This window comes from Pteropus medius, unplaced genomic scaffold (assembly GCF_902729225.1).
Source record: "Pteropus medius unplaced genomic scaffold, Ma_sr-lr_union100, whole genome shotgun sequence".
Taxonomy (NCBI): domain Eukaryota; kingdom Metazoa; phylum Chordata; class Mammalia; order Chiroptera; family Pteropodidae; genus Pteropus; species Pteropus medius.
In genome coordinates, this window is record NW_024349799.1 from 14,652,609 (window position 1) to 14,674,636 (window position 22,028).

Sequence of the window (22,028 nt, forward strand, 5' to 3'; positions counted from 1 at the left end):
CACTTATAGGTTGGATGACTTCCGGCAGGTTCCTTAGCCTCTGAACCTTGGTGTTCCATCTGGAAAATGGGGATAATAGTAGTACCTCAAAGAGTTGTCATGCGTACTAAATGAGCTAATGCATATAAAACTTGTGAAAGAATGGAAGAGGTAAACACCCGATAACTGTTAGCTGCTTTTGTTGCTGCTGTTATGGTGATCATCCCTTGTGCTGAGAGCTATTTTGGATAGCAGCACTGTATGATAAAATGATAGGAGAGCACAAGCAAACAGTGGTGCTTGTCTTTGCAATCACTTTTCTTCACTCCCTCCCTCACTTCTTTGTAAACAGTTTTAGGGGAAAGAAAACTAGTCCTGGAAAGCCTGTGGCATTGCCCCTGAATGACATCTGACTTTAAATAGCCTTCTCTGCTCTCCCTTTTGGAGGCAGGGCAGGGTAAGACAGCCCAGTGAGACAGCATCTTTTCTTGTGCCACCTTTGTTCGTCACTGTTGTCTCCCTAATCAGCCTGGCCTGTCTCTATATAGGTATGCTTAGGACCTTCACTATGATTTTCCAGGTTCAGAAAGACATTCTGATGCCAACTGCATGAATGTCGTGGATATTGGAGATTGATACTGGAAGTTAAAATGTTTTTCTATTACCTTTACAGTCTCTAAAAATGATAGCACTAACGTTGATTTCTGTCTGGGATAGATGATAGATATTTGTTCTTTGTATGTGTGGGAACAGTGCATAATAGATGAGATTGGTGAGATGTCGGTGGACAGCAGTAATACTTTCCCTTGGTTTCAAGTTCAATCTTGACTCACCAGCTGGAGCAAACACCCTGGGGGTATTTTTGGAAGATGACCATGGAAGCCTGGAAGTGCTAGCTGGTTTTGCTGTCCAGCTGACCAACAGATGGAACTGCATTAGGCCATGTTTAAACAGCAAGTTGAGGGGAACTTTTCCTGATGAGTGTTTACAGGACAAGTTCCAGTCAATTCAGATTTAACTAACATTTATCGGGTGCCTTGCCAGGCATTGTGCTGATTTTAACCGATGAAGTGTTCTTAAATCCTGTTATTTTTGTCTGAGGTAGGTACACGAGGAAGCTGAGGTCAAAGCAGATAAGTACTGGAGTCACACTGAGTTGGAGGAGAGCTGGGGGTGAAACCAGGTCTCCTTTTTCGCATGCCAAGGTTCTTCCCTGGCATAAAGTGCAGAAAGGGAAGTATCCTTTGGGTAAGTGGGTAAGTGTCCACTTCTGTGGCAGATACTGTTATCCCATTCAACTTAGATAGCGTGCCCCCTCCCCCGCAATCCTCAAATTTGGAGAGGCAAAGTGGGCACAAATGAGAATGTAGATCTGTCTAAAGTCTATACTTGTCCCTCGGAACTACCTGCCTCTCAGAAGATGCTTCCAGCCCAGCAGATTGGGTCATTTTTAACATCCGTGCAGAACAATCCTGAGCTTTTAAATATTTCAAACCTTCCTTTCCTTGAAAAGAAAAAAGGCAGAAAATTTTGGCCCTCTTCTTTGTAAGGCGTTAGCTTTTGAGTGATTTTTTGGCCTTGCTAATAAAGTGCTAAAGTTTAAGCCCAGTCCCAGTGGGAAGAATGTGAAAAATTAATGTCATTCATTTTTCTTCTTGAGCTAGTGGATCCCTTTTGCCTGTAAATAAACTCACCACCTCCCTCTTCCCACCCAGGGAGGATCTGAAATGCTAACCACAGTTTGCCAACAGCCTTCTGGGAGGAATGAGATTTCCTCCTGACGATTCTCCCTGACTTGTGCCTGTCTGTTTCTATAAGAGGCAGTGATATGTGGTGGGGAAAAGCCTGAGTTTTGGAGCTAGACTCCTGGTTTAATTTACCGGCTTTGTGACTTGGGCAAGTCACCTTTTCTAAGTCTCTGTTTCCTCGGCTATAAAATGTGTCTCTCTTCAAAAGCATTTCGGCTATATCTTTAGTAAAATATTAGCATTAAAAATATAGCTTGAGGAAAGTCATTTAACAAAAACCCTCTGATTTTCTGTCTATAAAATTTATAAATTGGGCAGGATCCTCCCTTCAAGAAGCTTACTGTCTGCCAGGAAAGAACCTCTATACCTAAATCTCCATGACGGAGAATGAATAAAGCAGACTAGTCCCTCAAGGTGCTAAGTCTCCTTGGAGAGAGAGGCCAGCTATGTTTTCTTTATAGCTCTTATTAATACCATTTTTTCATTTATTATTTATTGTCGACTCCTCTGAAACTAGAATATAAGCCTATGAGAGCAGGAACCCATGTGCTTATTCATGATCATATTTCCTGTACCCAGCACCTCAGTATTCATTGAGTTAATTAATAGGTGGATGAATTATTAAAGGAAGTAAGGAGACAATTATAATGCTGTAACATAGGTGCTAGAAGAAAAGCTGGCACAAAGAAGAGGAATCCCAACCCTGCCCTTTTTTGCTGGGATAGAAGTTGGGTGGGGAGAGTTAGGGTAGTATTCCAGAGAGGATGACATCCAGATCGGTTCCTGACAGCAGAGTAGGAGTTATGAGATTAAAAATGGGACCAAAAGTTGCAGGTAGTGGAAAGTGAAGGGGAATTTGTTCTAAATTGCAGAGTGCACAAGACTAAGACAGTCATTATCAACAGGGGGCAATTTTGTCCCTAAGGGGATATTGTCACAACTAGGGAGAGTGCTCTAAACATCCTACAATGCACAGGACGAGCCCCCACCTCAAAGAAACCCTGAGCTAGGGAAAGAACCACGTGGGAGGCCTGGGGTAGAGGCTAAAGTAGGAACAAAGATGAATGGCCAGAGGGAAGAAATGAGTAGCAATGAGCAGGTAGTTATTTCAAAATTCAGTATTCTCCCACCAGCTTACTACATGGAGAGCTTGTAGGTGTACAGTGTCAAGTCATCCTTAAATAATCTTGAACCAGTAATTCATTAAACACTGAGTAGAAGAGCACACTGTGTTGAGAAAGTCTTTGCTGATCACCCTGGGACCAGGCAGTATGAAGCTAATAGGTGATGCTATCTGTAATTTTTCTATTTCCTTTCAATAATAGTAGAACATGCAGGATGCCAATGAGGCTGCTGAGCATTTTCCTTCTCTTACTAAATTTAAGTGATTTCCTTTCTATATCTGACTGATGGGATAAAAATGCATCCGATTCTGGAAGGTGCTTTCAGAAAGAAATCGAGTTTCCTTTTTTTTCTCTCCGCCACAGGACCCATCTTGCTAATTGATTGCCCCCTAAGCAGGTTGGGCAGCCCATGGTGGCTTTGTTTCCATTATACTGCAGCATCGATTCTTACCCAACTGCCATTCCCAACCAGGGCATTCAAGAGCGGGAATAGCCCTTACCCCCGCCTCCCTTTCCCAAAGGCGGATCATTCAGGTTCTGCAGTGAGTCTGGCTTGGGCTTGCTCAGGACCTGCCAGGAGCTGAAGGTTGTTTTCTTTTTCCCACAGGAAATAATTTTCCTGGGCACGGCAGCCCTGGGTTGCCAATCTCTTGCTTTCACGAAAGCTCACGTGTGTGTGACAGTGGCACTATTGTTGAGTATGCTGGAGTTTCCATTACAGATGCTATGTTTCTCTGCTTCAGTGATTTTTCTACAAGAGGCATAATTTAAATAGTAAGGTAAAAGAAGGGACTGGTTTAAAAAAAGAGAGAGGGAATATTCTCTGTGATATGAGGCAACCTAGAAGCGGGTGAGTTGTTGAGTGAGCACGTGCGAGCGGTTGAGCCTTGGTCAGTTTCCGTGGCCAGGGCTGCTTGGTCCTTTTTATTGTCTCAGAAATATGGAGAGGTTGAAGTGTCTGTTGGTAGAGAGTTTGAGGGAGTTTTGAACTGGATCAGGAGTAGCTCTCTCTATAAAAACAAATGTCAATTCTACAGAAATTTCCCTGGGCTAAGATTAATGAGATGAGAAGTAGAGGGACTAGATAGCTTAATAAATGTTTAGATTTAATTAAAAATGAAGTCAAAATGCAAATAAAGATAATAGCTGAAACTATCTAGTAAGCATGAGCTGTGTGCCAGGTACTAGGTTAAGTGCTAGATACATGCTCTTCTCCTTAATCCTCCCAGCAACCCTGTGAGGCGTAGGAAAATCTCTTAAGGCCCGTTTTACCAGGGTTTCAACCTTCGAAGAAATCGACAACATAGAGAACAATTAATAATACTGGGAGAGATTAGGTCTTTTTGAGCTGAAAGTATTATTTCAGTAACTTTAGAATGGTGTTTAATTGTCCCCACACCTAGCTTTGTCATGGTAGCCCACCCCAGAGTGTTTCTCCTGATTTATGTATTATCATCTCTCATTTTTCTGCTTCTTTGGGGAGGCTTCTCCTTTTCTTTTAGAGACAATGCACTATAAAGGGAAGGAGAGTGAAGGGAAAAGAGGAAAGAGGAAGTAAATCAGGCCGCAGGCCACAGAGACAGCCAGGACTCAAGGGAAACCTCTGCAGTGACCTGTTGGGTTGCAAGGGGGTCCCTGGGTTTGCCCCCATTTCAGATGGGCATGTGCGCCACTATCTGCCAAATGGATTTAAACTTTATATTGTCACATCTCAATTATGAATTCTGGTGGAAGGGAGTGTGTTAGCACAGGTCATACAAAGCAAGGGATAGTAGTATATGTGGGCCCCTCTCTCCATCATAACTCTGTCAGAGCCTGTAGACAGATCAAAACACAAGAAGCAGAGCTGTAAAAGCCACCACCAGGAGGACCCCCAGGTTGGGGTAGCGGGTTTCAGGCTCCTGGAAGCCAAATGCTTTCCATGCCTAACTCAGGATTCTGGGCTATAGAGATAATTCTTGTCAAAGTAAAAATCAAGGAGGACATTCTTACCAAAGACTGGATATAGTGGCCAAGACGCTGTTTTTGAGGCCAGGACGGGAGGATTGGGTTCCTCTGTCCAGCCTCTGCCTAGATTTTCTTAAGAAACAGTGTTCTCACTTTCTCCCATAGTAAGGTTGTCCTCTAGTGGAGTCCCCACAATCCACGTACACTCAGAAAACTCACCTTTTCCACCGTCCATCCGGAAGTATGACCTGTACAATTGGACTGATCAACTTGAGAAAGCAGTGAGAGCATTTTGTTGCCAGGGACTCGGCTTATTCTCTATAGCAGTGGTTCTCAACCGGAACAGTTTTGCCCTACAAGGACATATGGCAATGTCTGGAGACATTTTTTTTTTTTTTTAATTAATAAACTATTTTTTAGAGCAGTTGTAGGTCTACAGAAAAACTGAGCAAAAGTACAGTTTCTTTATACCGTCTCCTGTGCCCCCAGTTTCCCTTATCATTAACATCTTGCATCGATGGAGTACATTTATTACAATTGATGAGCCATATCGACATGTTATTATTAACTAAAGTCTACAGTTCACATTAGGGTTCATTTTTGTGTTGTGCATTCTGTGGGTTTTGACAAATGCATGATGACATGTATCCACCAATACAGTATCATATGGAAAAGTTTCACCTCCCTAAAAATCTCCGGTGGCTTTTGGAGACATTTTTGATTGTCACAACTAGGCAGGTGTTACTGGCATCTAATGGGTAGAGGCCAGATATTCTATTCTAACAGCAGCACCAGAGACCGGTGTTCCTGTGAGAATCTAATGCCTGATGATCTGAGGTGGAGCTGAAGCGGTGATGCTAGCGCTGGGGAGCAGCTGCAAATACAGATGAAACTCGGCTCGCTGGCTAGCCCGCCACTCACCTCCTGCTGTGTGGCCTGGTTCCTAACAGGCCACGGACCGCTATCGGTCCATGCCCTAGGGGTTGGGGACTCTTGCTATAGTGCATAAGACAGTGCCCCAACAAAATGTCATAGCAGTACAGACACTTATGCAGGCGTGATGGGGTGGGAGTGGGAGTCATGAGGCTCCAGTGCTGGAAAGGAATGGTGTTTGGATGCTGGGGTCCTGACTATGCAGTGTCAGGAAAGAGGCATCTGGGAGGATTTGGAAAGTGCTGAGGTAAAAAGGAACTGTAACTTGCAGGCAGCATTCTAGCCATAATCCTTAACATTCTTTTAACTCTCACCCTCTTAAATTCAAACCCTGAGGTCTGAGACCAATTAAAATGCCAAAAATTATAATTATGGGGTTGTGCATGGTGGGGTTAACTTCGTTACTCTGAAATTATAAGCAGTCTCCAATCCATCCAGAACTAAAAGCCCAGGTCTTGGGGCTAGGATGGGAGGATTGGGCCCCCTGTGTTTAAGCAACATAGTTATTTTCTCACTGCCTCGGTTTCCTTTTCTGAAAAGGAAAGCAGTTGTCCTTCTTGTCTTGACTTAGAGTGTCTTCATAAGTTGATATCTACAATGCACTGCTGTTAGCTTTTGAGATGCCAGTGCTGTGTGGTGGGTAGCAGCACCTACTGCTGCAGACCTAATCAATTACAAAGTGCCCAAGAAGTAGCATTTTTATGGAAAGGGCTTATGGGAATGCTGAGGTTTGTGGGTGGGGGTGGTAAGCTACAAGACGATTGCCTTTAAAGACTAGAGATTCATAAGGTAAAAATACAAGCTTTGTAAAAGTCAGCAGCTCTTGCAAATGGGAAGCCCCTACTCATGAAGTGGATGGTGCAGCTTGCATCAGTTTTGCAGACCTCTTGTTGCTTCATAAATCTTGTCAAATGGGAGCAAGGAGTTCATTCCTGATAGACATGGGAGGAGAATCCAAAAACCAAACTCACTCCCTTTTAGAATGTAAGTATAGATAAAGAGAAATACTGCTTTTCATAAATTAACTCCCCACCTTCATCTTTCTGAAGTCATAAAACCTCAAATGTCACCAGAAAAGCAATCATTTGAAAAATATCTTCCTTTATGGGTGCATCTTTGGGCTGGAGAGGGAAAACCTTTGCAAAACAAAAAGGTTCCAACTGAGGCATGTAAAACAAGTTTTATTAAAACTTTAATTATCTCCCACCTGCTGGTACTTTGTGACGTGCGGAGGAAAAGGGCTAATTGAGAACAGCATTTGATGTCTGAGAGTTGCTGAGTTCATTCCTCTTCTTAAAAGGGATTTGTTCTTAATCAAGTTTATTTCATAATAAGTAGGTCTAGACACTGAGTTCACATTTGCCTTTTTGACACTGTTTAATTAAGATCCTTTACACATGAGGTGCTGGCTGTGTTGTTTTGAATGAAATGTTTTTGTAAGTTTGGACCTTGGGTTTGGGGCATTTTTCTTTAGGCTAATGGTAGGGATGTTGAACTGGCCGTGCTCATTGTAAGTGGAGTACGTTTTTCTAGGGCAAATCCAGGGAGAGTGAAAACAAACCATTCTTGTGCTTTGTTTCTCACTCTAGAGCAGAGACCCCCAGCCCCTGGGGTTGCGGACCTGTACAGGTCCGTGGACTGTTAGGAACCGGGCTGCATACCAGGAGGTGAGCGACGGGCCAGCGAGCCACAAGCTTCTTCTGTTATTTGCAGCCGCTCCCCATTGCTAGCTAGCATCATCACCTTAGCTCCACCTCGGATCATCAGGCATTAGATTCTCATAGGAGCACCGGTCCCTGGTGCCAAAAAGGTTAGGGACCGCTGCTGTAGAGTACAAGAAGTATCCATGGGCTCTGAAGTATCCATGGCCTTAAACTTGAAACCCAAGACTTCACCCCCATTTTGTTTCTGCATCCCCCAAAGGTTACTCCATCTCTACCTTCGTACAGTCTTCTTTTTAACTAGAATTGCAGAATCACTCCAGATATCAGGGCTCAGAGCTTTTCACATGCTGCAACAACAGTAACTTCACCACTTATTAAGCATGTAACATGTGCAGGGAATTGGCTTAATGCTCTGCTTTGTCACTGAATCCTCCAAGAAGCCAAAGTTTCACACAGCTGGTGGGTGGTGGAGCTGAGATTCAAACCTGTTTCTTGACAAGATTCAGGCCTTGAACCACAGGCTATGGTGCTTTCCCTTTGTGCCCTAAAACTTAGAAAAACTCCCAACTTTCTGGTTCTTTTTTTTTTCTTCATTGTTTGTTTGTTTAGTGGATCGGTCAGTGTTTGTGTAAATTTCAACGTATCTAGAAAGTCTTCTGATGTCCCAGCTGTGTTTTTTTCATTGTGATAGATAATAGCATTTGTCTGAAGACCTCAGAGCACCCTGTTTTTTTGAGGTTTTGAAAATCTTGCTGAACTTTTGCCTGCCCCGTTTTAGGATGTGAATATTCTTTTCTTTTTTTTCCCCCCATTAAAAGTTCCTTAAGCCCAGTCTTCTGTCCTTTTCTGCACCTACTGTGATAACCTGCACTGCATCCCTGAGGGGTAGCATGAACCCAAGTTAAGGGCAAAGGAACACTTACTGAGCACATACTATGTACCAGGTGCTTTCTGAACATATATGATCTCTTCTGGTTGTCTTAGTGACCTATGTTATAATTACATACATCTATTCTACAAATGAGGGAACTGAGGCTTAGAGAGAGAGGGTCAGTATACTTGCTCTGGACTTCATGAGTAGTGGTTGGAATAGAACAAGGAATTCAATTCAAACCCAGGCCTCTGAGACACCAAAGCCCAAGTTCTTTCTACTCTACATACTTCCTTTTGATTGAATGGGAATTGGGTTAAGTGGAATTTTGCTTTTTCTTAGGAAAAAGGATGTAGAGAAGGCTTTAGAAACACATGGAAAACCTTTCTCCTCTTTCACCCAAAGCCAAAGAGGCCATCTCAGTAATGGGGCTTACTTACATCAAGTGAATGGAAAAACTAGGTCATGTAGCTGCCAGGAGCCTGCATTTCTGTTTAATTGGCTAGCACACACTTCCTTTGTATTTGTTTACCTTATGGCTAGTTCTGACAAATAAAACAGATTCTTTTCTTGGCCTCTTCACTTGGGAGCAGTAAGCTGTGGGATTTAGTGAAAGGAGTAAAAGACTGAAAACTCCTGGATTTGGAAAACCTCCAAATATGTGGTACAGAAGAAAGTATTCTTGTTGACTTTGGTGACAAGAGCATCTGAATGACAGCTTCCTGCATCAGACTCTCTGAGTCACACACTGCCTTGTTACTACTGCAGAACTTTGCACCCCTCTCCCTCCTCCCTGTTCTTCACCGGTGAGGTCTCTTTCCTGGGAGAGTACTGGCCAGTCCGCCAACAAGTATCTATCGAGCTCCTACTAGATAAAATTTTGTTGTACCCAGATTGTCAAACAGAAATATTAGAATAAATAATAGAATGAGATCAAGGCAGTCTTCCTTTTCGTTCAAAACATCCAGAAGAGTAAGAGCTGTTACCTCTATACCTTCTTTATGTCATATCATTTCAGGGTCACTGGAAAGAATTTTGATTCACTTTCTAGGACTGAAACTCAGGACCCAACAAATTCCTTTCAGAGCCTTAAAAGTCATTGTGTAATTGGGACTTTATTTCATGTCCCCTCTTCCTTTTTCCTGATTTTTTTTGTTTTGTCCCCCCACCGCACCCCACCCTGGAATCTGTGGCTCTTCCCTCACCACAATGACTTCCGGTAGCCTAGCAACGTCGATTCTCATACAGCAAAGTCTCCTGTGCACTACTGGCCCTTCCGAGGAAAAATCATATGAAAGTGTCAGATATCTAGTAGAATATATCTCTTTGGACTAAATATCCTTTGGCTTGATACAGGGAAAGCCCTTTAGTCTAGCCTGGATGTGACGAGACCTTCTGCTTGCTTATTTTATTGATTTTTTAAAGCCAAAGTGATGTTAACAGAGCCAAGAATAATGCTGGCGAGATTCTGTACAAGAACATACCCTTGTGTGGTTTTCTGACAGAAATCCAGTCTGCCTTACACTTGGGACCCTGGAGCAGCTTTGAGAAATCCAGCACCATGATCAGAATGTGCTTCCACTTCTGATGGGTCCCTCCCTGCCCCAGCTTCTTTTTGCCTTTTGTGTGGTCCCAAGCCAGGGTTTTGAACTTTATTTGGAACCTTTGTTTAAATTTTCCTGAGGGACACCAAAAGCAAGTATTGAGGTCCCCATATGGGTCCAGAGCCTTTCTTCAGAATGGGGCACGTGCAAAAAAGAAAAAGAAAAGAAAAGTTCGTTAAATTCCAGAGATATTTCTGGCTCAGAAACTGAAGAGCAGAAATGGGTGGTTGGCAGCAGGAGGTGGACCACGGAAACCTTAACTCTTTTTAGTGTCTTCCGCCTGCTCAGACATCTTGTTAATACTGTCACCGTGCAAGCCTTGCCTGGTTTTTATGGGACCTGTGGTCCTGAGAAGACCCCTTTCCTGGAACTGTTTCCCTTGTACCAGTTCATCCCACCCAGGAGACATGCTTCAGGACCGCTTTGTCTTAAGTGTCCCTTTTACTCTTGCCTGAGGTGGATATTGTCAGACATGCACTCAGCCAGACTTCTCTTTAACACACACTTCAGTCATTCTTCTTTGTCCTCAGCTATATATCTAGGGGGGAAAAAAACCCTAGTTAATAACTGGGTTTTAATACTTCATTTTCATTGTGTCCATAGAATTTATAAGTGTGGGAAGGTGGGCAACTCTGGCAAGCAGCATTTGACAATTACTAGGGTGAGGTCAGCCATCCTTCCACTGGGAGTTTCAGTTCACCCAGCGACTTTATTGGGGTGGATTAATCAGATGTGAGAGTATGGAAACCATGTTTTTGATCTCTGGTTCCTTAGGTTCTAGACTGGTGATTAGGATACAGCATGCTTGAGAACTGTTCACGTTCTAGGCATAAATTTTACCTGGACATTCAGAAGTTGATGAGACTTGGGATCAGCCACTAGCTCAGGCTAGTTTATTAATTAACAAGGGGCCATCCATCCCTTTTCTCGTATCTGAATGTTTGTATTCTCCATCCAGGACACTACATTTCCCTGTTATCTAAGGGACTAGAGACCCAATTAGAAGCTAGAAGGTTTTTTAGAAAGACAGGTGGATGGAGAGATGGAAGGATATCCTCCCGCCTGTCTCTAGTTCCTGGGGTCACTGAATTTCACACTTCCAGAACTTGCTTTTACGAACCTTGATTTTCTCTTCACTTTGTTGACCACACCTCACATAACCATCCACAGTAACCCACCCCTGAATCTTTCTTTAGATGTGCTCATTCCACTGACGAGACCATTGTCTTGTCGCCTTCATTTCTGTACTTTGAACTCTGGGACAGTTATTCCTGAAATCTTCACGAAAATGAGCTTTCCTTGGTGCTTATCTTTATGGGAATTTAGGATTCTCCCAGGGTCATACTTGCTTTCTGGAGAGGATTCTGGAAGATCTCTTCTCAGATGATCGCTCTAGAGAGGAGGTTTCAGTTTCTTAGCCTGGGATTCTTAGGGCCAGCTTTTTTCTTTCTTTAGCCTGAGGTCAGGAAGGTGGTATAGGAGGAGTTTAGAGCATGGATGTAATGGAAATTTGAAGCCCATGCTGGTTGAACTCCAAGAACAAAGACTACTTTTACAACAGCCAGCCAGTAGCTTCTGCTGGGGGAGCTCAGCGGGAGGGAGGAGGAGGGAAGGGGAGAAAAGGACAGGCCTCTGCTGTGAACAGGGTGTTTTCACATCCGAGAAACTAAGATTCATAAGAGTCAGGTTCCTCTATCCAGATCAGCTCTCTTCTTACCCCAGTCTTCACCTTCCGGGCCTCATTGGCATACATGGCTCTTGCACATGTTGGTAATAGTTCTTTTTTCTTCCATTTAAAAATGGAAAGTTTTATATTCTGTGAATTGATGTCCCAGACACAATGGAGGAGGAAGAGGCTGGATCAGTTGCTTATAGATCTTTCTCTCACCCCAGCCTTCCTCAGAAGTGATGGGACCACCAGTCATCTCCTAGTGCTCTATAGCCTGGTGGTCGGGGACCCTGTCAGCTTCCATCTTGTGGTTACACATGACCAGGCAAAGTGCAACTCACTTTCCTCACATCCTCTTGGGTTCTGCAAGCTAACTTCTCCATATAATCACAGTTCAATGAGCACAGTTCTCTGCTTTTTATCACCTCTTTGGAGGTTGCAAGCTGATCGCCTCCTCACATCCTCAGCTGTTGACAGGGTCAACCTCTCCTTAAACAGCTTCCCACAAGTATCTTCTAGATCCTCACATCTTGCATCTTCTCCTCCCAGAATTGCCTTCAGTGTATCACCTGTCCCTTAAGGCAATACTCATGTAGACATGCTCTTCTCAGTCCTGCTGTCTTTACCTGCTAGGGGTTTGGCTTTAAAGATTTTTGCTATTTTAATACAAAGCCATTAGAGACTATGAACATGTTGTGATCATTTCTCTAGAAGTTCTCAGCGTTAAGTCCAGTTCTTTACTATAACTTTTATCCGTACAATGGGTTTGAACAGGTAGAAGCATGGCATGTAGGGTGAGTAGGAAGGAGGGGCCTGCTGTTCAATCGTTTGGCAACTGCTGGCCGTGCAGACCCCACTCCTGCCCCCCTCCAATCATTAATCTTACAGTGGCCTCAGCAAAGCCACAATCACAGTGAGTTTTGGTTTCCCATTCTATAAAATGGATATATGTCTGTACAAGTGACTTAAAGAACATCATCTCAAAGCAGTAAGATTTTTCATTCTTGGGCAGCAGGGTGGTGAGTGGGAAGAATGTAGGTTTTTGGCATTAGAGCTGTTTTCTGTTCTAGCTGTACCATTCAGTGGCTCTGACTCCTTAAACAAAGTTCCTTAACCTCTCTGAACCTCAGTTTCCTCATATATAAACATGGAGATGAGGGTGATGCCCATCTTTCTGGCTTGTTACAGGGACTAATTACTATCATGTGTATGAGAGGCCAGGACAATGCAAGGTATACAGTAGGCACTTCATAGAGGTGGTCATAAGGATCTTGTAGTAGGAGAAGGGAGTAAGGCGTATGGTGAGTGACTTATCTCTAGGAAATACTGTGGGTACAGCTGGGTTTTGCCGTAGCACACCAGGTAAAAACCAGGGTATATCGTCTGATCTGGGTGTTCACTTTGTTGAAATACAAAATGAAAATATGAAATACAAACCATTTCATGCCTTCACTTGTGTGACGTTAATTCATTCAGCAAATATTAAGCTATTACCTGTATTTTCCTAGTGACTGAAAAATTGAACAAAATAACTCCTATGTACAGTTGAGTCAGATTATTCAAAACAGAAAACCAGTCATTACTATGCAGAGTGATAATTGCTGTTAAATGAGCAAACATATGTAAAGTGCTTGTACTCAGTGCCTGGTCCAGTCATCTTAAGCCATCTTAGAAGCATACGCCAGTTTAAGAGGATGTCTGGAGGCAGAAGGCAGAGGAGGGATATGTACTAGAGAGACTTGTAAGAATAGGTGATGCTTGATCTAAGTCTTTAGGAAGAGTAGGGACTTACCAGCTAGACATGTGTGAAGATAGGGCTGGGAGGGGAGCATTAAGGGAGAAGTAGGAGGAGAGCGCTTTAGGCAGCAAAGAGTTTCTTGAGGGAACTGACTGCCTTTGCTTGTCTTGCTAAGGAGTTTGGTCTTTATTCTCAGGGTGATTGAGAGCAGTAGGAGGGTGTTAAGCAGAGGCTTTTGCTTTTGGATAAGGACAGACTGGGGAGCTAGCCTGGAAGTGGTCTGGAGGTATATACAGTAACATGAATCCAAACTCCAGCTGAGGCTGTTGAGATGGAGAGGAGAGGAGTGGCAGAGCTATCTAGGAAGTAACTGAGTAGAAGGAAGGAAGAGTGTGGAAGAAGGAAGAGCGTGGGAGTTGGGTGGAGGGTGGTTGGTGCCATTCACTGAGACAGGGAAGACTAGCAGAGAATGAAGTGGGTGTAGAAGAGAGGCAGTCACTCCAGGAAAGGTGAACATGACCAGTAGGCAGACCTCACATGTTCACTCTGGAATTCTCAATTACCTACCCCTAGCTGGAAGAACAGTTGTTTTTTTTTCTTTTGGGCTTAAATATTTTGGGGGTATAATTTAATAGAATAAAATGCACAGATCTTAAGTGTTCAGTTCAACGTGTTAGGACCACTGTTATGTAAATATCCTTCAGAACAAGATGCAGAACACTTCCATCTTCCTAGAAAGTTCCCTCATGATCCTTTCAGTCAAACATCCCCCTCCCCATATCACTCTTGGTCTTCACTCACTATAATTTAGTTTTACCTGTTCTAGAACTGCATATAAATGGAATCAGATGTATGCATTTAATGTCTGTAAGGTTAATCCATATCTTTGCATGTATCAATAGTTCTTTGATATCGCTGAGAACTATTTCGTTGAATGAACATGTCAGAATTTCTCCATTCTTCTGTTGATGGAAGTGTGAGATTTTTCCACACTTGGGGTGGGAGAAGGCTGCTGTAAACGTTCTTGTACAATTCTTTTTATGGACATATTTTTAATTTCTCTTTGGGAAATACCTATGAGTAGAATTGTAGGGTTATAACGTAAATATATGCTTACTTTCCTAACCATTCTTCACAGTGGTTGTATCATTTTATACTCCCACCAGCAGTATATGAGAGTTCTGGTTGTTTCAACTACTCACCAGCATTTGGTGTTGTCAATCTTTTTTTATTTTTGCTATTCTCGGGTGTGCCAAGTAGGTTTAATTTGTATTTCCCTGGTTACTAATGATGTCGAACACCTATCCATATGCTTATTGGCCTATCCACTTTTTTGAGATGTCTGTTGAACTCTTTTGCCTGTTTTTCTTGGGTTGTTCATCTTTTTATTGTTGATTTGTGAGAGTTCTTTATATAGTCTAGGTAGGAATCTTTTGTCAAATATACATTCACATAAATTTTTGATTTTAATATCACTTGGTTCATCCCATTCTGAGGCCCTAATCATTAGAGGCATTTCGAGATTCTTATCAAGAAATTATAAGAGGAAAGAATTAGAACAATTCTTAAATAAATTATAACAATTTATTTCTGTTGTTGAAAAGATGGTATGGAGTATTGTCGCTGACTCTTGGTCTAGGTGGGGATTAGAGCTAAGCAGTGCCCATGCAGACACATGAGAAACTCTGTATGTTAAGAAATATGGTCATTTTTGGTGCCAGGAAGTACTTCCCAGCTATTGAACAACCAGTAAGAGTCTTTCCAAGATAATGTTCCTTTGCCTTATTTAAAAAAAAAAAAACAACAAAGAAACAAAAAAAGATGTTAAATCCCAAACTTAAGATTTCACAGTAGAGAGAATATTAATAATGAACCCTCATGTGTCCATCGCATGGCCTCAGTGGTTCACAGCCAGCAGCGTTTCATCTGTATCTCTCTACCCCGGCCCCTCCTCCCCAGCTTATTTCGAAGCAATTCCAGATGTTATATCATTTCCATCATAAATGTTTTGGTATGTATTTCTAAAAGATAAGGACTCTTTAAACACACACACAACAAATACCATATTACATCTTGAAAGTTAATAATAATTCTTTAATAATACTTCATTTTTTACAGTTTGTTTGAATGACCCTTGTCTGAATTTTTTGATCATCATGGGCAGAAGACAAGCATGCTTTCTTTCATGCTTACTACTAGCTCTTCTTCAACCTGCGGGTAGGTTCTTCTGGGTCATATGTTCTTAGGGCACCCTCCTGTGTCCTGTCAGTTCAGCTGTCTGCTTCCTCTTCACTTTTTTCTTAAAACTTTTATGTCCAGTATATACATACATACAGAAAAGTATGTAAGACATAAATTACAAGTTAATGCATTATTATAAAGTGAACTCCCATGTAACCACATCTAAATCAAGAAGTAGACCTTCGTCAGACTCCAAAGCCTCCCGTGTACTCATTCCCTGGCATAACCCCTGGTCTCCTTCAAAGGGAACCATCACCCTGATATTTATGGCAATTACTTCCATGCCTCCCTCGAGAATTTTCCATCTACATGTGCTTCCCTAAACAATGGTTTAGTTTTGCTTCTTTGGGAGCTTTATATAAATAGAATTATTTATTAATCTTAAAATGAAGTCAGATTCGTCAGACTTTTCATTTAAGGTTGATGCTTTTGTGTCATAAGAAGAAATCTTTCACCACCCTGAAGCTTTCATCCTAAGTTTTTCCTTTCACCTTCTGTTATCTTTTGTAAGTGTCATTGTTCTGCCTTTTCACTCTTCAGACCAAATTTTCAATCGCATTTTTCCCAGGAAGATATTCTACAATTATTCAGACTCTAACTGATTGCTCTTTGCTCTAGCTCCTCAAACCAGTACTTACTGCTTTCTGATCGTTTCGGGTCTGCACTCACTGAGCGGAGGCCAGGGCTCACACTACCTAGAGGAGAAAGGGAGGGAGAAATTTATACCTACGTATTTCAGCCACGGATCAACCTCTTGGAGCTCTGACTCAGACTGTGGGATTTGCGGAGGAGGGCCTCATTTCAGATAGCCTTATCCTGTTGTCAGACTAAATGCCCTACTTAGTTTCTCGTTGAAAGTATTTGTCCTTCACAATCAACGTACTCTTTAGGCCAAAAGGATGCTCTGCTCCTAAAAAATTGTAAAGAGTTTGACCAATAGATCTCTAGCTCTCCTCTCTTGGAGGAGGAAGGCACCTTTTCCTCCTTTCCTTGCTTCTTCCTTCCCTTGGGAGAGGTCTTCGGGTGTGCCAGCTCGCCACCAGCCACTTGAAAGATTCTGTGGCTTTTCTGTGACCTCTTGATTTGGAGTCTGATTGTTTGGCTTTGATCAGAAAAATAAATACTTATTTTGAATTTCTCCCTGACCTATCTGAGCTAGATTCAAGAGATCTTTTTTAACTCTACCACATGTGAATTACAGGAAATGCTCTCCTGTTGGTGAAATGGGTCATTTCCAAGATTTTTCTCTCCAAGAAAAGTGTGATTTATTAGTTTACTAAGAAAGGCTCAAACAGGAAGCAAAAAAGTGCTTATTAAGACATTTTCTTTTATGTGTCCCTAATCACAATCTTATCGTAAACCTCAGCCCTGATAGTTAATCCAAAGTTATTTAATTAAATTCTTTCATTTTACACATGAAGACATAAAGAAATACTTTGCCACCCTCCCCCCCCACCCAAAAAAAGGAGAATAATTTGCTCAAGGCCATGTATTGTCATTCAAGGAATTATTCCTTGAATGAGGATAAGACCATCCTCTCCACCCCCAACAATGATTTTTAAAAAATCACTGTGATCTCACTATTGTTTTTTCTTTTTTTCTTGTTGAAACCTCATCTTTGAATTTGTTGCATCAGAAGATCTCCTCGGAATAAAAGTGGAATTTCCATTCTTAACCAGACAAAATAGATCTCAAACAATCTACTTGAAAGATGAATTGGTCTCCATGTCATTTTGTTCATCACTTTCTTCTTAGACCAAAACAGAGCTTCCCCACAGTGGGCAATGTGGTTGAATTCCATACCTGTGAGAGCAGCTTCTAGAGCCCTTGGACTTGAAACACCCACTTAGCCAAGTTCTTTCTTCTGAACCATCTTTTTTTGCTGCCCCCTGCTGGAAGCCAAAAAGAGGCAATTGCAGAAAGCTCCTCCCCAATAACTTTTCCCTGTGGAAGATGTAACCTCTCTGGAAAGGTGGAGTCCAGCAAACGACGGTTTTCACATCAGACATCTCCTACCCTCATCAGTCGACCAGTGGTGTCTTTCCCTGTCTCAAGTTCCATGGGCTCAAAACCAAACTCGTCCTCTGACCTCTACCAGTTTCCCTTCCACTTTGTCCTCTCCTGCTACCCTCTCTATCCTCCCATTCTTTCATTAACTCATTCATTCAACAAATATTAGAGCTTTTAACTTGTTCTTCCTGCTTTCTTATGCTCCAGTTATCTCCAATAACAGTGTCATACTGACTCATTTACCCAGGCTACAAGCCTTGGCATTTCTCAACCATTTCCCCTTAACTTGTCCACCAACCTCCAGTCTCACCCTGCTACACAGCCCCCAGGACAGCCTTTCTACACCACCAGTTGTTCATGTCACTGCCCTACACACAAACCTTCATTGTTGATAGACTAAATCCCAAACTCTTTGGCATGGACTTCAAAGCCTCACACCACTGAGCCTCACCTAGCTTTCTGTCATTGTCTCCTGCATTCACCTTAGCACTACACTACCACATTGATCCACTCCAAAGATCCTCAAGCCACCACCTACTGTCACACCTTTGAGCCTGGTGTGCATGCTGGTTCCTCTACCAGGCATGCCCTTCCCTTCTCTGTCTGGTGAAGTTGTGCTTAAAAGTAAGCTGAATACATTGTCCCTTCAGATATCACCTACTCTAAGAAACCCTCCATCCACTGTGCAGTTAGTTATCACCTGGCTTTATAGATCTCTGTGATGGCATCTATCACCTGTATTATAGTTAGTTCTCTACTTGTCTGTCTCCCCCTTCAGACTGTGTTCCCGCGTTTCTAGGTCTGGCTTTATTTCCAGTAGTTTGTTTCAATGATGACATGTGTTACAGTCATACTTGTCAGCCCATATGACTCGAGACTCACCATCTCCTATTGTTCCCCTACCCTCCTTAATGGCCTCCAGGGCTTCATACTTTATAGTGATGAAAAAACTTGTAGTTCCCCAAGTGTACTGGGCTCTCCTTGCCTCTTGCTCAGTCTTGGATGCCTTACCTCATTCTACTCATGACCTGCTCGATAAAATCCAGTTCATTCTTCAAAAAGCAGCTCGGATGCCTGCCTCTTCTTTCCCTTTAACTTGCAACAAGATTAAATAATAAAAATAGCTAATATGTATGTGGCATGAACTGTTAAGCCCCAGATACTATTCTAAGCATTTGGTGCTTGCCACAAAGTAAGTACTCAAGCAGTGGTAGCAAATATTATTTTGATTTTAATGTGTTTAATATGTTGACATTTCTTTAGAATTATTCTTTTCTCTTGTAGTTTTTGTCTTTTGTCCCAGCTAATGTATTTATTCATCTGGAGTGGATTCTGGTTCGCTCGGTGCAGTCATGACGATTGCCTTTGTAATAAGGGGATTGTGCTTGAGAGTACAGAACTCATGCAGGAGAAGAATAGGATTCAGTTTTAGGAGTGAGTGTTGGAGAATTAAAAGGAAACTGAGAAGTGTCATCCTCCCTAGACCCCGCTTTGCTTCTTCTTCTCCCTTCCCTCTTTTGTTGTCCTACATAATAAATGAACTCTCCTGTTTTTCTCCAGGGAAATGGTTTAAATGCAGGTTTAAACATTTTTCTTTAACTGTAGAAGGATTTGTTTTATCTTTGATGAAAGGAGGCAATTTCCTACAAACTCATTGGACATTATTATCATTAATATGAACGAAGCTTCTAGAACATCACTTCCTCCAGGCCTTCTAACACAAGGGCTAGTGAGTTAAGTTCCAGTAAGAGTCCAAAGGTCTCCAATGCATAATCTCAAAGGTGATAGACTCTCTCTGTGACCTGCAAAAGTCATTGATTTGGGCTCTGTATTATCTGGGTTCTCCAGAGAAACAGAACAAATGTATGAAGAGATTTATAATAAGGAATTGGTTTGTGGAGTTTTGGTGGCCGAAAAGTTCTAAGATCTGCAGTCGGCAAGCTGGAAATCCAGGTGAGCCGATGGTGTAATTCCAATCCAAGTCCAAGTTCAAAAGCAGAAGACCAATGTCCAAGCTCAAAGAAAAGAAGAGAGTGAATTCTCCCATGCGCAGCCTTTTTTTCTCTTCAATCCTTCAACAGGGCAATTTGTTTTACACAGTCTGCCAATTCACGTGTTAATCTTATCTAGAAGTATCCTCACAGACACTCAGAATAATGTTGAACCAAATATCTGGGCACCTAGTGGCCCAGTCTAGTTGATACATAAATTAACCATCACAGGTGCTTGCATGTACGCTTGCTTGTGCCCTCCCTCCCTCCTTCCTTCCCTCTCCCACCCTCCCCCCTCTTTCCCCTCTCTCCTCCCTCCTTCTCCTTCTCTCCTCCCCTCTCCCTCCCTCCGCCTTCCCTCTCCCTTCCCCTCTCCTTCCTCTCCCTCCCTTTCTGTCTCTATCTCTATCTCTATCTCTATCTCTATCTCTATCTCTTTCTCCATCTCCATCTATCTCTATCTCTATCTATCTCTATCTCTATCTCATTCTCTGTCAATCTATCTCTCTGTAATGTGGTTCAGTGTCCTGGCCTGTGGCTTTGCTTAAAGACTGGGACTTGATTCTAGAACTTTCCATTTTGACCTAGCTTCTTCCATTTACAGCTAATATTACTTTAGGCCTTCTTTGTTCTGTATTAGAACCACAGCTCTCAAATTATTTATATATTTGTTTGTTTATTTTGCCTCAGCACACATGGTACATGAAATTTCATGCGTGACATACTTCAACGGGCATGTCCAAATTTTGGCAGTTCCTCCCCCATACCCTCACCCCCATGTTTCCCAAGAAATAAAGCAAGTAGCACCACAGATGCCTTGTGACATGTTCATAAAAGTATTTTACAAGCTTGGGAGTAACTCTTTAAGCATTCATCAGTGATGTGGATAACTAGATCGGGGATGGATAAAACATGTAATTCCCAGTTACCTGGTGTACTTCAACTTTTTCCACTCAAGAAAGCTTATCAAAAACAAGTGCATGTGCTGTGATTTATATGTGAAAAATAAATGATTTACAAACTTCCCTTTAAGTGATGGTAGTAATAGGTTCCTTGCTTATCTATTTCATCATTGCAGTGATTGTACTAGACTAGTCTTTAACATTGGGGCTATGGGATCCTGAGAGGTGTATACTCTTGGTTCATGGTTGTTGCAAACATGGCCCCAGAATTAGAGCTGTGAAGATGACTGTGCTTAAAATCAAAGCAGATAGCTCCAAAAGTATGGGTGATTTCAAACTGTTTACTCAGAAGGAAAGACTATGGGGATAGGTTTCCTAATTCAACTTGCCCTTCCTATTCCATGATGTTCCTTTAGGCCTCCTAACTCTGACCACATTGTAAAAATGAGGCTATTAAAGTTTGCCCCTGAATCTCCCAAATCACGCAATAAATTCAAGGTACTTTCCCTATTAACAATACATGGCGGAACCGGCGCCATGCTGAGTTAATTTTCCCTTCATTTCTCTAGTCTGTGACCTCTGTTCCTGTGTCAGAAAATTGGAATTAAGAAGTGATTCAGAAGCTAATGGCAGCCAGGAGAATTACAGCAGGGGCTTGAAGTAGGGCTTCTCAACCTTGGCACTGTTGACATTTTGAGCCAGATAATTTTTGTTGGGAAGGGAGCTGTCCTGTGTGTTGTAGAACATTTAATAGTGTCCCTACTCTCTACCTACTACATGCCAGTAACACCTGCTCTCCCCAATTGTGACAACCAAAAATGTTTCCAGACATTGCCAAGTGTCCCCTGGGAAGCAAAATCACCCCCCAGTTGAGAAGCATTCAATGCTAGGCACCATCTCTTCCTTCCTGACCAGTTGGCCTTCCCAGAGGCATGCCACTTTTGACACTAGGGCAACAGATTGACAGTGCTTCACTGAGATCAAAGAAAAGGTGAGGAGCTGGTTCCTTGAGACATTGGAGGGAGAATTGGCAGGACTTAGCAGTAAATTAGCCATGGAACACAAAAGTATAGAGAAAATAAAAGCAGTGACAAGTCTACAGCCATGCCACCCTGAACAAGCCCGATCCCGTCTGATCTCGGAAGCTAAGCAGGGTTGGGCCTGGTTAGTACTTAGATGGGAGACCACCTGGGAAGACTAGGTGCTGTAGGTGTATAAAAAAAAAAAGAAAAAAACAATGACAAGATTTTACCTACTTAACACTTTCTTCTTTTCACTTATTTTCCGGGTAACTTAAAGTACTAACTATTCGAAATGGTGAGCCTTTTCTTAATGGGTAGAGCTAGGGAGCTAAGTGTTTCCATTGAAACCTACATATACCAATTATTCTTACAACATCTTTCTAAAGTATTGAGTTTAGGTGCTGTAGAAATCACTCCCATTATGAAATACGTGGAAATGAACAGGGACCAGAACTTTGCCAGAATGCCTTGAGTAGAAGCTCAGGGCCTGTTTGCAGCTCAGGGCCATTTCAGGTACTTTAGAAACCTCCCTATACCTTGTACTCTATGTAGGTTCGAAGCTCTTGTTGGATCAGAACAGATATG

The 22,028-nt window shown here is 42.3% G+C and overlaps 1 protein-coding gene, 1 long non-coding RNA gene and 1 other non-coding gene across 5 annotated transcripts in view; 2 read left to right on the top strand and 1 right to left on the bottom strand.

Annotated features, from left to right (window-relative positions):
- The window catches only part of NXN (nucleoredoxin), a 134,666-nt gene that overhangs the window by 56,314 nt on the left and 56,324 nt on the right, over nt 1-22,028 (top strand). The window lies entirely within an intron of this gene.
- LOC120621022 (uncharacterized) lies at nt 16,164-17,545 on the bottom strand. The gene is made up of 3 exons (XR_005658060.1): nt 17,535-17,545; nt 17,322-17,410; nt 16,164-16,213 (listed from the first exon to the last, which is right to left on the bottom strand). It is a non-coding gene; the product is annotated as an uncharacterized LOC120621022 (long non-coding RNA).
- On the top strand, nt 21,516-21,634 carry LOC120621341 (5S ribosomal RNA). The gene has a single exon (XR_005658116.1). It is a non-coding gene; the product is annotated as a 5S ribosomal RNA (ribosomal RNA).